This window comes from Myodes glareolus, chromosome 14 (genome assembly GCF_982192425.1).
Source record: "Myodes glareolus chromosome 14, mMyoGla1.1, whole genome shotgun sequence".
NCBI classification, from domain to species: Eukaryota; Metazoa; Chordata; class Mammalia; order Rodentia; family Cricetidae; genus Myodes; species Myodes glareolus.
In genome coordinates, this window is record NC_142039.1 from 76,096,057 (window position 1) to 76,112,535 (window position 16,479).

A 16,479-nucleotide genomic window follows, 5' to 3' on the forward strand; every position below is an offset into this window, starting at 1 on the left:
AAAGCTGTGTAGAACCCATGAGCAAGAATGGAGACAGCGCTCCGGGAGACGGATTTTGGTGAATCAGCTCAACTTTATTGCAGAGTATAAGGAATACATAGGATTTGGAAGCCTGGGGTCAAACCCTAATTTGCATTAAGTGGCATGCTCCAGTCACAAGGCTTAGTGTCTGACAGTAGGGTCTAATGGCAGAGCTCCCAGCACAAGACTTTTTAGCAGGGATCTGTGTCAAGGGTCAAACTAAAGATGAACCAGGCATCTGGTGTAGAGACAGCTTTCAGATAAGGACATTCTCCAGATATGGTTAGGTAGAAAGCAGGCAGCCTTGCTGGAAGGAGGAAGCTCCATATTGCTGAGCTAATGAGACAAGCTGCCAGGCCATGGGGAGGCTCCAAACTCTACCAACCAGTCATGTATTCCAACAATACCTAATCCTATATGCAAATTTTCCAGGCTAGTTTTATGTCAACTTGACACAGGCTAAAGTCATCTGAGAGAAGGGAACCTCAATTGAGAAAATGAAGATCAGGCTGTAGCTGGGTCTGTGTGATTTCTATGACCTGTGTTCCCCCCGAAGGTCATGCAGATGTCAGCGGTTTATGCTGCTACCTGAAGCCATTTTGTTAACCATGAGTCTTACTGCAATCAGGGGCCATGCTGATGTGGATGGCCAGTACAGCCACCTGGGTTCATGTTGGTGTCTGTGATCCATACTGCTACTAAGGGCCTTGTCCTTCTGCAGATGGGGTTGTGTTGGTGTCGGAGGCCTGTGTTACCATCAAGGACTATTTGTATAGCTGTGATCTGTGCAGCTGCCTGAAATCATATTGATGTCCGTAGGCCAGGCTGCCACCAGGGACCATAATGATGTCCATGGTCCATGCTGTAGTACAGGGCCGTGTTGATGTCCATTGTTTGTGCTGCCGCTGGAAACCACGTGATACTTTGTGGCTCCCCGGTATTTTCAAGAAAGACATCTGGATTTCTGATCTCCTGGGTATCAAAGGGCCTTCTTTTGCAACATGTTTCCCTGGAAACAACTGATGAACCTTCTTATCCAGATAGAGTCAGTACAGATAATGACCATGTCCTCGTATCTTATATGTGAAGGGACTGAACACCAAGAACTAGAGGCTGAAAATCGGGGAGCGCATTCCGGCCACCGCTTTGTGTGTCCGTCTCATTCTTCCACTAATGCCTCTGGGAGCATGTCGAAGAGCTGGCGGCACTAACTGACCCTCAGATGTCTTACTCGCCACACAAGCATCTGTGCTGGGTTCACAGAGGTTAAGACACTGACTGGAAGGCCCACAAACAGGCATTCACTTAGATTCTCGGCATCACAGAAAAGATGCACCTGACAGATCAGAGTTAAATCTTATCTTAAAGGAGTTTAGGGGCTGGGAGATGGCTGGGTGGGTAAAGTCCTTGCTAAAGAAACACAAGGACCTAAACTGGGTAGGGCACACACCTTTAATCCCAGCACTTGGGAGGCAGAGGCAGGTGGATCTTTGGGTTCGAGGCCAGCCTGGTCTACAGAGTGAGTTCCGGGACAGCCAAGGCGACACAAAGAAATTATGTCTCAAAAAAAAAAAAACAAACAAACAAAACAAAGAACAGAAACAAAAGCAGGAGGGCCTGAGTTTTGTTCTCCAGCAACCACATAAAAGCAGAGCAAGGCAGCACGTGCTTGTAACCCCAACACCACGAGAGTACAACAGGAGGCTCTCTGGGGGACTCACTGACCAGCCAGTAGAGCCCAAATGCTGTCTCTGAGTTTAGCAGAAAACCCTGCCTCAGGGATAAAGTGGTGAGCAACTGAGGACAGCATCGTGATGCCAATGTTTGGAAGAGAACACTTGTGCTTGTACATTCATGTATATACCACATGCACACACACACACACATGCACACATACACACACATATATACACACACACACATGATTTTATTGTAGATTTAAACAGAGGCATTAATAATAAGGAAGTTGTTGTGGGTAATAGGTTTTCTGCCTCCCCGCGCACAATAGGTTTTTCCACCGATGCAGTAAGCCAGATCAAGCCAAATTGAAAAGGTATAGCAACAGGTTTATTTGATCAATGCAACTCCCAGGAGGATTCTCTGGTTCCAGAGACAGAGGTCTGGGAAGTCACAAGCCCAAACCAAAGCAGGGAGATTATATAAATTGTAGGCGAGGGGTGATGACGTGTCTGTCACAAGCTGGATTTGTGCCCAAGTATGGTCAAAAGCTGGAGGCTTTAGGCAGGGACTTGAGTGGCTGGCAAGTTCGGAGGAGGAAGCTGCTGTAGCCACCAAGAATACAGAAATAGGCATTCTGTGCCTTTCCTTTGTTCAGAGACTCTGAGAGTGTGGGCTTTGGAGAGAGAGAGACAGACAGGAATGGAGCTTTCTTGATCATGTTGGGGCGAGCTGAAGTTTCCAGCTGAACATCCCCACCTTTTTGGGTATGTGAGCTTGGTTTCAAATCTGGCTACTTCCTGTTGGCCTGGGACCATGTGGGGAGATGGAGTCAGGAGTCAGGAGTCGATGGGCAGGCATGGGTAAAGAAACATTCATTGACTACACCCTGGAGACCTCACGAACCCATTCCTGGAAGAAGCAAAGAAGGCAAGTTGCTGGAAGAAAACACAGACAGATTATTACCACAGGCCTTATGAAGAGGGCTAGTCATGGGAAGAGTGCAGACCGCCAGAAAGAATGGAGCAGAGATGCGCCCTGATTGTATTGGTAAAGTCCTTCAGATCATTTGTGGCGTGACTCCATTTGAGTTTCCACCAGGTCAGATCTGTTGATACAGTGGCAGCATTCTTTCCCCGGGAACACGCATGTGTCCGTGAAACATCTGGAGCAGAGCCACACCTCGGTGTCCCAGCAAAGGCTGCTGGCTAAAAGGCACGAACATTTTTCCTATGTCTAGAGGGCCTGGATTAAGCCTGATGAAGCGCACCTTCATATCTATGCTTAGAAAACAACCCAAGGAAATTTAAAGTCTTGAGCTTGTGACTGAATAGTTAAGTAGTGAGTGCTCGATCCGTTTATCAGAACTGCATTTATCAGTTCAGCAATGCTCAAACTCTGAAACTCGGAAATCCCAGTGTGATAACAGCATAGTAAGGGGAGAGAAGTCTGAAACATCCTTATATACCTTAAGTCATTTACTTATACCTTTACAAGTTGTATCCATACATGTTAAATCATTTCCTGTGTTTCTTTAGTGGGAAGTTACATCTAAAATCTCTTTATCCTTTACTATGAAGCCTGTGAACAAGGCAAACCTGTCTTTACTTTTTAATAAGAAGCTTAACTAATGAACTAACTAATGGATTAACTGCATGAACTAACTAATTGACTAACGACAAACAAAGTGGTTTGTAGCCATACGGAGAAGTTGTTAAATTGGCGAAGCTATCACTAGTCACATCAGACCTGAAAAGGATACATTTCACCTGAGTAAGCAGAAGTGCAGACCAAGCAGCTTCAGAATCTATTTAAAATGGCAGAGATTCGCTGGCTACCTAGACAGCTACCTCAGGTCGCTGCATGGTCATTGGGGATGGAGCTCCCAGGACAGCATCAACCTTCAGCTGCCAGGCCCAAAAAGTTCGGCAGACTTTCCTGTGGAGCAGGAACTTGGGGGAATAGTATACCTTGTCTAGGCAAAGCAGGGTATCAACTTCCCAGGGTCCTGCATGTCCACAGTCTGGATAGACTCTTGGCAGCAGTGCAGGTGAAAGGTGAGATTTTTCTGCCCTATGGCCAGCTTTGTCACATTTAAAGCAAGCTCCAGGTGGAGGTTCTTCTGTATCCATCCATCTTTGGAAGAGATAGGAATGCTGCCAGAAGCTGTCATATCTCTATCATGAAAAGCTTTTCCATTAAACATTTTAAATGTTATATTCGCAGGTCTCTGAAGCGTTTGAGGACCATTATCTGTTAAGTATATCTGAACGAGACAAGCATTGCTTGTTTCTAGTCACTTGTTTTAGGCTTAATTTTGAAAACATATATGAGAAGCTAAATCTGAACATAACAAAACTTTGACCCTTTATAAGGTGCCTGACTATTAACTCATACATCACACAAGATTAGGATTTTATGGCTTTATCCCTGTGAAGTTTAGCCTTAAAAAAAAACTTCTGAATTGACACTCTTTAATATCAAGATAAGACTTTTAACTCACAAACACGGCGTCCACAAAGACCGGGAACTTTCCTGACCCTTTTATAGTGGGTCATTATAGAACATAACAGTGGGCATAGTGAAAACTGCCCCAAATCCCAGGACTGGAGAGAAAGAGGTAGACGGAGCAGGCATTCAAGGTCATCCACAGCTACATAGCAGGGTCAGCCTAGGCTACATGAGACCATGTCTCACGGGAAGAAAGGAAAAGGGAAAGAGGAAGAGGAAGAAGAAAAGAAAAAAGTAGAAAAGCTAGCAAGATGACCTAGCAAGAAAGGGCACTTGATGCCAAGACAAGTGAACACCTGGGTTCAATTTTAGGCCCACATGGCAGAAGGAGAACACTGACTCCGTCTGTCCTCCTGTTGCTGCATGCTTGTCCTGACATGCACAAACCTGAACTCACACACACCAAACAGGAACACACACAATCAAAATGTGTAAACACTTTTTAAGAGAAGAACTCAGGTATGTTTGTGCACTTCTCAAGAAAGAGCCAAGCTTGCCATTCCAATAGCTTTGTGTGTGATTTCTGGTGCTTTTGAAGTCAGATTGCGGGGTGCTGAGCAAATTGGGATGGAGTGGTAAATGAGATCATAGGCTGCACCCACAGATCACGAGAGGTTTACGACATGCTTTTGCTGGAATCAAATAATTTCGTCTGGTTCTGAGATTCGCAGAAAAATGCAGGTTAGTTGAGAGCAGATGAAGGACATACTTGAAGGTCACACTTAGAGCAAGCCTGGTCCCTTGCTACTTCCTCATTCTTGAGCTGTCCCGCATGAAGGGCGCACTGCTTCTATGCAAGCAATCCTCACAGCAAGGAAAGCTTGTTGACTCAAAACAGCACCGTAAACATTGGCACTGAGGCCGGGTAAGCATAATACTAAGGAGGAAGATGGTAAGAGGCTGGGGCAAGAACACAGGCTCATTAGCAGCCTGGATAAAGTGTCTTCAATAATGCACTGGTTTGTGTTCAGGGACTTTTGAAAAAAAGATTTATTTCTATTTACATGTGTATGTGTGTGTGTATGCATGCATGCGTGCCCACGCATATAGATGCCATGTGTGGGAGGTGCCTGTGGAAGCCCCAGAAAGTCTAGAGTGATTGGAAAGTGACCCACCTTGAACTGGTAACCAAACTCCAGTCACCTGCAAGGGCAGTCCGCACTCTTAACCACTCAGCTGTTTCTTTATACATATACACCTAAATAAAAATAAATCTTTTCTTTTTATAGATGCTAACTGTGTTGTTAAATATCTGAATTAGTGAAAGATAAGTGCTGAACTCCTGGTCCTTGGACGTTTTTACTGATCATAATCTCTTCATGAAACCAAACCCCCAAAGCACACCCCACAGACTAACACACAGTGAGGCCTTTGCACCACTCTGGTTTTCCAGTCTCTATAGAGACGATGAGAACCAGGGCATGGACATTCCAATCAATTCAAACTCTAAACTAGAGGAGTGGTAGTTTGGGAAGCAGGGTCTAGGAGCTTCTGTGTTCCAAGAAAGGCAGAAGTGGGCATCAGTATCAACTGCTGAAAATAGAAATGGAGCGCAGCATCATGGGTAAAAAGAAAGAGCAACATAGAGAAGAGGAACAGAAGAAGTGTCCCCAAATCTAGCCATCCACCCTATGACTGTGGCCTGGAGTCACTCTTGGATGATTCCAGAGTCTTCAGGTCAAAGGTTAGAGTTGACCAAAGTTCATATTCCAGGAAGCAGCTGGTGTTGAACGTAAGCCCTGCTCTCTGAAGGATGCCTGCCTGATGGTTTGAAGGTTCTTGCGATTTTATTTCTGTCGTGATTTTCCTCTTACTGTCCCAGAAGTCAGCCATACTGACAGCATGCACACCATGGAACTGGCTGACACTGCAGATGCCTCTAAGGTGGGGGTCGTTGTGTTCCATTTTAAACAGTACAATTAGTGCCCTTTAGTGTACTACTTAGATGATGCAGTTATAGCCACTTTCTAACTTCAGATCATCTTGTTCTGGAAACCTAAGGTAGCAGCAGTCATTCCCCACAGTCCCACCCAGCCCCCGACAATGGTTCTTGGTTTTTATTTGTTCAGTTTTAGTATTACTTATCATTATTGTGTGTGAAAGTATGCATGATATAGGGGCAGGTGCACGTGCATGGCACGCATGTGGTCAGAACACAGCCATGTAAAGTCCATTTTTTCTTCATCTTTATGTGGGTCATAGGAATCCATCCAGCCTAGGTCCCCAGGGCCTGCAATGCATCTTCACCCGTTGAGCCACCTCACAGATCTGCTGTGGAAAAGTATTTCTGTACTGTGTGTGTGTGTGTATGTGTGTGTGTGTGTATTGATAAAATATATATATTGATTGATAAAGAACTGACTGGCTGGCAGTCAGAAAGGAAGTATACTGAGAATGCTGAGAGGAAGCAATGGCAAAGTCTAAGGAATCCCAAACAGAAGCAGAGAAAAGCAAGCAAGATGAGCATGCCACTCTGAGAAGAGATACCAAGTCATGTGGCAAAGCATAGATAAGAAATATGGTAAATAAAGGTAAAAGTTAGGTATTATCAAGCCTGAGCTATTGGCTGGGCATTTATAATTAATACTAAGCCTCTGAGTGGTTACTTGGGAACAGGTCGGGACAGAAACTTCCGCCTCTACAGACCTCCTTCTTGGATTTTGAGAGGAATGCCAAGCACATAGAACACAGCACTGCTGGGCAGGGCGCATCTGTGTCCATAATAACGGCCACTTATCTCCCCACTGAATATCTGTGTCCTTCAAAGTCCTTGAGGCGACTGAGTGCCCATCTCAAGATTTACGGACCCTCACAGAAAAGAGCTCTTTTGGTTCTTGCTTAATTCAGTCTGCCACAGGATAGGATGGAAACTGCCATTCACCAGGATAAAAAAAAAAAAAAAAAAATGAAGAAATCTTGTTATCTTGTTAAGAGCTAGAAGCTTTCTGCTGGGTTAGTGCATGGGATTTGCTTTTGTATGAGACAATGGGCACTTGTCTAATTTTAGATTCGATAAAGTATTTCCTGGGACCTACAGGGGCTCTGGCTTCTCTTATTACTGAGCACACACAGAGCCCAGAGATTCTGTGAAAAGGGAGAAGGAAAAAGAAGAGAAAGAATTGGGGCTGGTCCTTTCAGTCACTGATATGACCCCGTCAGGAAAGAGGCCACATGATGCATACGACCTTCCTGGACAACACTCCCCAGCTGAGTTGAGAGGCAGCCTCGTTGGCAGAGAACTTGACTGGCACCCTCAGAGCCCTGGGTTTCACCCGGGGACCACACAGACTAGGTGTGCTGGTGCACGCACGCCTGTAGTCACAGCAGTAAGGAAATAGAGCCAAGAGTGTCAGGAGTTCAAGAACACCCTCAGCTGTGTAGAGAGTTCAAGGCTAACCTGGGAAAGGTGAAACTCTAAAAAGTAAAAAAAGTTCATCAAAAATACACACGTTTTAAAAAGCATAGATATTTTAGACCCATATTTGTGTGAGTGCCCCATGACGTCATTTGTTAGCCTCTTAGTGACTCTGTCACCCCAGCATGTTCTCCCAGAGATGGACTTCCGGACGCCACACACATTCCTGGTATATCTAGTCCCACTTGCTTTCAGTCTCTCATCTTGTAAAGGAGGATTCCTCGCTGTGTGCTCAGAGAGTAACGCTTCACTCTCACTCCAAGTGTAATCCACAGCCACACACACAGCACCTGAAACCCCAGAGAGCTCTTCAGAGTTTTCCCGACCTGAACGCCCAGTCCCAATAAACACTCGGGGGCTAATATAAATCATAAATGCTCGGCCATCCCTAACTCTTACATTTAAATGAACCCATTTCTACTAATCTATGTATTGCCTCGTGGCTCATGACTTTACCTGTCCCCTAGCATGCCTTGTTTCCTAGGCGACTGACTGGCGTCTCCCACGACTGCCCTGACTCTGCCCTTCTCTCCCAGCATTCTCCCTGTGTCAGGCTGCCTTGCTCAATTTCTTCTGCCCTGCGATCAGCCAATCATTGTTAACAATGAGCATCATCCATGGCACTCAGCCCCCTTCAGACCTAGGGAATCCCACCTGTGTTTCCCCAGAGCATCCCGCTGTTTCAAAACCCCGGGATCTGTGAACTGGACTCCATTCTTACTGTCTTAGCCTTCCTTCAAATGGTCCCAACCAGAGTTTCAATACTTTGGGAATCTAAATCTTATTTTTGTAATATTTTAAGTAGTGTGTGTGCACAGATGTGTGCACATGAATGTGGAGGCCAGACGCCAACGTCAGGTGGTCTTCTTGAATCTCCCTGCACCCAATTTTCTGATGCAGGATCCATTCCTGAATCAAAAGCTCACCATGTGGCTTAGCCAGCTGGCATCCTCCTCAGGGCTGGGATTACCTGGCCCAGCTATTAGACGGGTTCCAGAGACTGAATTCAGGTCCTCCTGTGTAAGCACTTTGCGGAGCCACCGTCCCATGCCTCCATCTCATATCGCGCGATTTTAGAGAGGAGAGGCTGATGTTCCACCCAGGCTGAAATCCTACCATCTGCGGAAGTGAACGCCCCACTGTGGAAAAGTTTTACGTGAAATCACGGCTTTCCCTTGTAGATGCAGTTCAGTATCACAGCAGGAAACTGGGAGAAATGCCGGGAAGAAAATTAAAATCTCTGGAATTGCCACCTGAGTATTCAACACTTAATAGCTTGCTACATATTTTTTATGTATGCACATGCTGAGTGCTGTTACTAATGATAATCATTATTTTATAAAGCTGGGGCATAACAGAGATAATCTGTCTCTTTTTCCATATATTATTAATTTTAGGACCCTAAAATTTTTCAATTTGATTTTGTTTTTTACTTTGTTTTCATTTTTGTTTGCGTCTGGGTCTCATGTGCCCAGGTTAGTCTTGAACTCCTGATCTTACCTCCACCTACCAAATGCTGGGATTACAGGTACATACCACACCATTCAACATCATTTGAATGCCCTTATTTTCATATTCAACAAAACCCTGCTTTCTGCAGATGTTCCCATTTTCTTGCTTTAGTCTCCCTGGTGTGGGGTTGCAGGCCTGCACCACCACACTTGGCTAACATCTTTTCAAACCTTATAAAAACATAACATCCTTGTGTATGCCACCATACCAGGCCCATTTTCCTTAACACACAGAGCGCCCACCTAATGCTGAGATGATGAGTTTTCTCGCAAGCAGCCAACAATGGGAGCCAGGGTCTGCCTCTAACCCCCTGCCCCAAGAACGATTCAGGGGCACTTGTGAGATAAAGAAGCAGGGTATGCCCAGGAGTTAGGCATGCAATAGTGGCCTGCATGTGCTCACCAACCTTCTGGACTGCTCCTAAGGGGTCTCCTAAGTGATTGCCGTCATCACCATATCGGAGGTGCTGCCCACAGCAAAGCTAATGGGGTGTACGCTTGACAGCGGGACCTTTGAAGTTGGAGACTCTGAGCAGCCAGCTGCAGGGGAAGTTGGGAGGGGGGGCGCTCGGCCTCTCCCTCAGCTTTAGGCTGAATCTTCACGTAAGATTTCCAGTCAGACTTTCTGATTGTCTCAGTGGATTTTCAGAAGAATAATGACTAGGTCAAGCCGCGTGAGATTGGTTCAGTTTGGAGGCTTCATGCTCTAATTAAGGACTTGCATGAGCTTCTAACTCATGTACACACTTATTAATGATTGAATAGGACTTTCGACTCAAAATCCAGTCCATTGTTTGGGGTTAACATCCATGTATCATGTTGGAATCCGGTAAGGAAATGCTTACCAGAGAGCTAAACCAGATCACACTCACAACAGAAATGCCTTGCTCTTACCTCCTAAATAACAATTCTTTGTTATTTAGACTTATTTATTTTATGTGTGTATTTTGCCTGCATGTATGCATATACACCATATTTCTGTCTGGTGCTCTTGAAGATCAGAAGACAGCATCAAATCCCTTGAAACTGGAGTTACAGATTGCTGCGAGACACCATATGGGTCCTGGAAATTGAAACCAGGTCCTCTGCAAGAGTAGTTGGTGCTCTTAACCTCTGAGCCATCTCTCTAACCCCTTCCCTCCCTTTTTTGGAAGCTGTTTATGTTTCCTTTTGCTTTCAATTTTAAATTGCTATATTTGTTTATTTATCATGGTATTTTATTAAACATAAATTATTTCCACTAATGGAGCAGCGAGACAATGCCCTGGCCTCCTGAATTCTCAGCTGCCACAGCATCAGATTTCAGTCATCACAGTGATGTCAGGGCCCTGATGTTATCTTATCCACTTTGTCCCCAGAGAGCAGAAATCCCCTTTCCTACCCAAGAGCCAGCAAGAAACACCTCTGATAGTTTAAGATTTTCTTTTTAATTGTGTGTATGGGTAGGGCATTGGCACATAAGAGCAAGGGCCGAGGGAGTCCTGAGGTGTCAGATGCCCTGAAGCTGGACTTACAGATGGTTATGAGAAGCCTGACATGGGTGCTGGGGATGAAACTCGGGTCCTCTGCTAGGCATGATTCATGCTCTGCCCCACTGGGCCATCACATCTCTCCAGCCCTCCTTCTTTACTTCAATGCAAGGCATGAGATAATATCAAAGGCAGCACATTCAAGCCACCCACAAACTGCGTGCATGGCTGTACCTTCCCAGAAAAGAAAAATGAACTGTGCATAATGCTTTTGTGTTGTCTAAAGTCTCAATGAATTTTGCTGTGCAAAATGTTGTCTTTCCTCTAAGTATTTATTGACACATCGGGCTAGTGCTTATTAAAAAACATTTTAAACAGCAAAGGCAGCCAATCGTAGCATCTATTTGTGGGTGGGGTTGACATTGAGAAGGCCCTATGTCTCATATTTCTTTCTTTTATTTGGCTCATCTGAGGCTGACTCATTCTTTAAATTTCTTATAATATTTGCTCTTGAGAAAACCCTGCAAAGAGTGTGGGGAGTGCTAGGTGTTATAGAATAATCTTTTTGTGCACTGTGAAGATGTATCTTTGCCAACAAGGCACCTTCTGATTGGCTTAATAAAAGACCTGGCTGGCCAATAGCTAGGCAGTAAGAGGTTAGGCAGGAGAGACAAACTGGGAGGATGCTGGGAAGAGGAAGGGAGGAGTCATGGGTTCACCAGTCAGATGCAGAGGGAGCAGGGGATGAGCATGCCATGCTAATAAAGATACAGCCACATGGCAGAGCATAAATAAGGACTATGGGTTAACTTGAGTGAAAAGAGCTAGTTAGTAACAAGCCTAAGCTATCAGCTAAGCATTTATAATGAATAGTAAGTCTCCATGTGGTTGAGAGCTGTCGGTCCTGACGACAAACTCTGCTACAGCTAGGGGTTTGTCCTGTGGTACCTGATGGATACATTTACCTCCTTAACTCAGAGTTTGTCCTGTGGTACCTGATGGATACATTTACCTCCTTAACTCAGAGTTTGTCCTGTGGTACCTGATGGAATACATTTACCTCCTTAGCCCACAGTGGTGCTGCTCCTCCACCCATACAATGTATAAACATAAACCTAGAGTTTAATCCTAGCACTCAGAAGGCAGAGGCAGAAGGATCTCTGTGAGATCAAGGCCAGCTTGGTTGACATAGCCAGTTCCAGGCCAGCTAGAACTATAGAGTGAAACTCTGACTCACGAACTTCATGGCAAAATATAAAATAATATAAATAGACTAATTTAAGCTATAAGAGTGAGCTAGCCTGAGTCACTGGCCAAATACTGTCGCAATTAATATAGTTTCTGTGTGATTATTCATGTCTGGGTGTCCAGGAATGAACGAGCAGTCTCTGTTTACCCCTCTCTCTCTCTCTCTCTCTCTCTCTCTCTCTCTCTCTCTCTCTCTCTCTCTCTCCTTCTCTCCCCCCTCAATTTCAGCAGGTTGTTTTCCTTTCGAAAAGACATTTATTTACCTATTTGTGTGTGCGCTGGTCAGAAGACAGTTACATTATTAGTTCTCCCCTTCCACCATGTATGTTTCATGAACTGAACACAACAGTCCCTTTTTCAAGCGAGCAGCTAAGCAGAGGGTGGTGTGGGAGAATTGTCTGTATTCTGTCAATCATGTTTTAAATAAACGCTGATTGGCCAGGCAGGAAGTGTAGGCAGGGAAACCAGACAGGAAGTGGAAATGATGCAAAGAGAGCAGGAGAATTCTGGGGAGGAGGAAGTTGATTCCTCCCACTCCTTCCCAGACCACAGAAGCAGCAGGATGTGAGCTGCACCACTGAAAAAGGTACTGAGCCACCTGGTTAAAATAGATCAGAAAATTGGGTTAATCAAGATAAGAGAGTTAGCCAGTAAGAGACTAGAGATAATGGGCCAATCAGCTTTATAATTTATGGAGTTCTCTGTTTGATTTTTCTCTGGGACTAAACAGCTGGGGGGCCAGGCAGGACAGAAAACCTCCAACAAGAGGCCCAGCCCCCTCATGTTACAAGAAGGTTGGCATGGGTGTGTCTGATGTGTTTGGTCCCACATTGCCACAGTCCACCTGCACAAAATGATGGAGATTTAATCATTGAGTTCTGCTTTGATGAGGCAAGAAATAAGAATCTGGAAACAACTCAAACATAATAAAAGCTTTGAAGAAAGTGTAGGATACCCAAAAAGAACAGCAGTGTCCACAACTCCCACCCCCTTCACGCTCCGCAATTGGCTGTGGTCTGCCATTCCACTAAAGCTTCTCCTCTCCAACGATGAGGCGTTCCTGGGCCTGTTAGGGAAGTTAAAGTGCGCTTTGGCCATCAGGTGCAGGAGCTTGGGAAAGAATTCCTGTTTGGATGATTTGTTATTGGGGGAGGAAGGTGGCGCTCTCCAGAGAAGCCAGGTTAGGAAGCTGGAAGAAAAGACAGGAAGAAGAAAGAATGGGACAGGGCTCAGTTTTGAATGAACACATTCCACCAGATTCCACAAGGGATATGTAGGCAGAAGTCAGGCTCCAGAACTCTCCCTGAGGCCAGGGAACAGAGGTTTCAGGGTCTACATAGGAGTGACAGAAATGACAAGGGACTCCTGGCATGTCAATCATGCAGGTAATGGGAGGGCCTCGCCACCTGAAGGCAGTACACTAGAAAGGACCCAGGTCTGAATCTCGAGAGAACAAAGCATACAGATGCCTGTAGAGCAAATAGTTTGCTTCAGCAGATAGCAGGGAGCTATCGTGCCCAGTGCAGCCAGGATCTGAGAGGCACTGCAAGTGTGCCCTCTATGTGTCTGCCCACAGCCTTGTCATGCAAGAAGGCATTCTTGCCCTAGTATCCTGAGCCCATCTTGACCATCCTCCAGATTTATTGTTAACTTATCCCAAATGTGCCCATCCTTCTTTTGGGTCACGATTTCCCCTTTTCAGATGTTGTGAATGCTCTCACTTAGTTTGGTCTGCTGCAGAGTTCTCCAAGATGTGGCCCCAAAGACAGTGGCACTGAGTCCTCCCTGGATACCTTAGCAGTTCAGAGCAGTTCCCTCCTGCATGATGCTGTGCTCCACTGGATGCTCTCCCTGTTTTATCACAAATGTTTGTATCCTATGCTTTTTCTAGTGACTTTCAGCTTGTTTGCTATGTGTTTTTGAGACAGAGTCTCATGTGGCCCAGGTTGGCTTCCAGCTCACTATGTAGTGCGTCTGTGACCTCAAACTCCTGACCCTGTCTCCACCTCCTTGGAGGCAGGGTTACAGGCTGCACCACCAGGCCCAGTTTTAAGAATTACTACTAGGGATGGGATTCAGGGCTTTGTGCATGCTAGGAGAGGCATGACCAAATGAACTGCATTCCCCACTCACTAAATCAGATTTCTGTGCACCACCTCATCAATTGTATTCATCTGCATGCTTTGTTAAAAGAATAGAAAAGAATCTTGTCTTTGAGTCCATGGTACATGCAGAACATTCAGGTCATTTTTAAAATAGAACATTCCATGAAGTTGAGTGCATGTATTTTTAAAGAAGCCTTTAATGTACTTACTAACGTAAATATGTTTCTGTTGGGTCAGAGGGATGGTATAATGCACTTTCCTGGCATTATCCTGATCTTAGATGCACATGGGGACTAGACAGTCTACTTTTGATTCTCCTACCAAAAGTTTCCCGGGCAATCTCTCCAACTCTGTTAGTTGCTTGTCCTAAGATAAGCACACCCAGAGTCCCTCCTGCGCAGGGCTTATGTGTGACGAGCCGTCAGGGACCAGGTGGCCTCCTGTGTTCTCTTCTACTTAATATCTGTCAAGTGGCTTCCTTTGTTCCTGTATTAGACGAGGACTGGAAGTGCCTGGTGGGGTCCTGTTCACTCCCCGTGTATTATCTCATGGTGAATTCCCAGACTCACAAGTCTGTCTGCCACCGTCTGCTCTCTGCCTTCCACAGTAGCCCTGTCCCTGCTATGCAGCAGCTGCCCTCACTCTTCCTCCCTTGAGATGTGACTTGGCTGACAGATGATTCCTCCTTCTCCTCTGGTGTTAAAAAAATGATTCAGACCAGGGGAGGAAGGCACACACCTCAATTCCCAGCACTTGGGAGGCAGAGGTAGGCGGATCTCTGAGTTCAAGACCATTCTGGTCTATAGAGTGAGTTCCAATATGGCCAGGGCTACAGAGAAACCCCGTCTCAGGATTTTGTACACACTAACCGAGCACTCTACCACTGAACTGCACACCCTACCATGGTTGCCCCCCCCCATCCCTCAGGTCTCAGGTCTCTTAACATTGTCTCTCAGGTGACCCTCATATCCTCTCCCCTGTGCTGTCAATTGTAAGATTCTATCCATATCCCCCAGGGCTCATAATAACCTAGAGTCATTAAGTGAATGACCCTTAAAGCTTCCCATAGAAGGAAGCTGCCTTCTCTGAATGCCCAGGACAACAGCAATGCTTAGATCATCGTAACTTCTCCAGTAGCAACTGTTAAGTGAATGGTTGGGAAAGCATGGTTTTGAGACAGAAAGTCTTATTGTGGTGGTTTGAAAAAAAATGGCCCCCGAAGGAGTGACCTTGTAGTAGGTGTGGTCTTGTTGGAGGAAGTATGTCACTGTGGGGGCAGGCTTTGAGGTCTCCTATGCTCAAGATACTGCCTAGTTAGACCATTTTCTGTTGCCTGCGAGTCAAGATGTAGGAAACTCAACTCTGTCTCCAGCACCATGTCTGCTTTCACACCACCATGACATACCATGAAGATAATGAATTAAACCTATGAAAATTGAAGCCACCCCAATTAAATATTTTTCCTTTATAAGAGTTGTTGTAGTTGGACTGGAGAGATGGCTCATTAAAGGCTAGGCTCACAACCAAAAATATAAGAGCTGCTGTAGTCATGGTGTCTCTTCACAGCAATACAAGCCCTAAAACACTTATTAAGCCTATTTTTAAAGCCACAAAACTATAAAGCAATAAATAAACTTAATTTCACAAAAATTTAAGAGTTCTATAGTATATAGTATAAGCACATCAAACTACAAGAATCCTTGGAATACATGAAAACTATCACAGACTTAGTCAAGGGTCCCCATCAGGCAAAACGACTGTCCTTGCCCCATGTTATAAAAACTCTAACACAGCCCTAGATTCCAACAAGATGAAAGGTTAAGATAGGAGGCTTGTAAATTCAAGGCTAGTCTGAGAGACACAGTAAGAGCCTCTCTCAAAAAAAAACAAAAAACAAAAAAACAAGGAAGCATTGTGAAATCATTCAGTGGGTAAAGGTGGCTTACTCTCAAGCCTGAAGACCAGAGTTCAATCCCAGGGACCCACATAGGAAAATAAATGAACTAACTTCTACACACACACAAATACATGCATGCATACATACATACATACATACATGTAATTTAAAAAACAAATGAAACACTCAGGAAGGTTAATTAGCTCTAAGTAAGTGACAGTGGTTGACTATGATACTGTTAAATCCCCAGTGAACACTGGAACTGTTTTCTGCACAGCGCTTTCCACCCCTGCGATCCCGGAATCACCTGGGAACGTAGTCTGTTAAGGAAGCAGTCTGTCCATTACCAGGCCATCTAGCTAATCCCTCAGGGAAGGAACGATGCCCTGTTAGTCATTATATCCATGGGCAGCATGGTGCTTGCCATGACACGGACATAGCATAGGGAGATGAGTACAGAGACTCATGAATGAAGACTTGCAGCGGGTTAGAGATGGTTGGGGGTGCTAGTTAGAGATGGTTGGGGGTGCTGCTTAGGGATGATTGGGGTGCTGCGTTCCTTCCTGGGGACCAGAACAAGGAAGGGAAGTGGAGGCAGGGAAGGAGTTCATACATAATAATGGGT

At 45.2% G+C, this 16,479-nt stretch overlaps 1 long non-coding RNA gene across 1 annotated transcript; it reads right to left on the minus strand.

The window, feature by feature from the left end:
* Positions 1–2,066: 2,066 nt before the first annotated feature.
* LOC125408965 (uncharacterized) lies at positions 2,067–9,825 on the minus strand. Its single transcript, XR_015004995.1, has 2 exons — positions 9,543–9,825; positions 2,067–2,636 (listed from the first exon to the last, which is right to left on the minus strand). It is a non-coding gene; the product is annotated as an uncharacterized LOC125408965 (long non-coding RNA).
* Between the last annotated feature and the right edge of the window lie 6,654 nt (positions 9,826–16,479).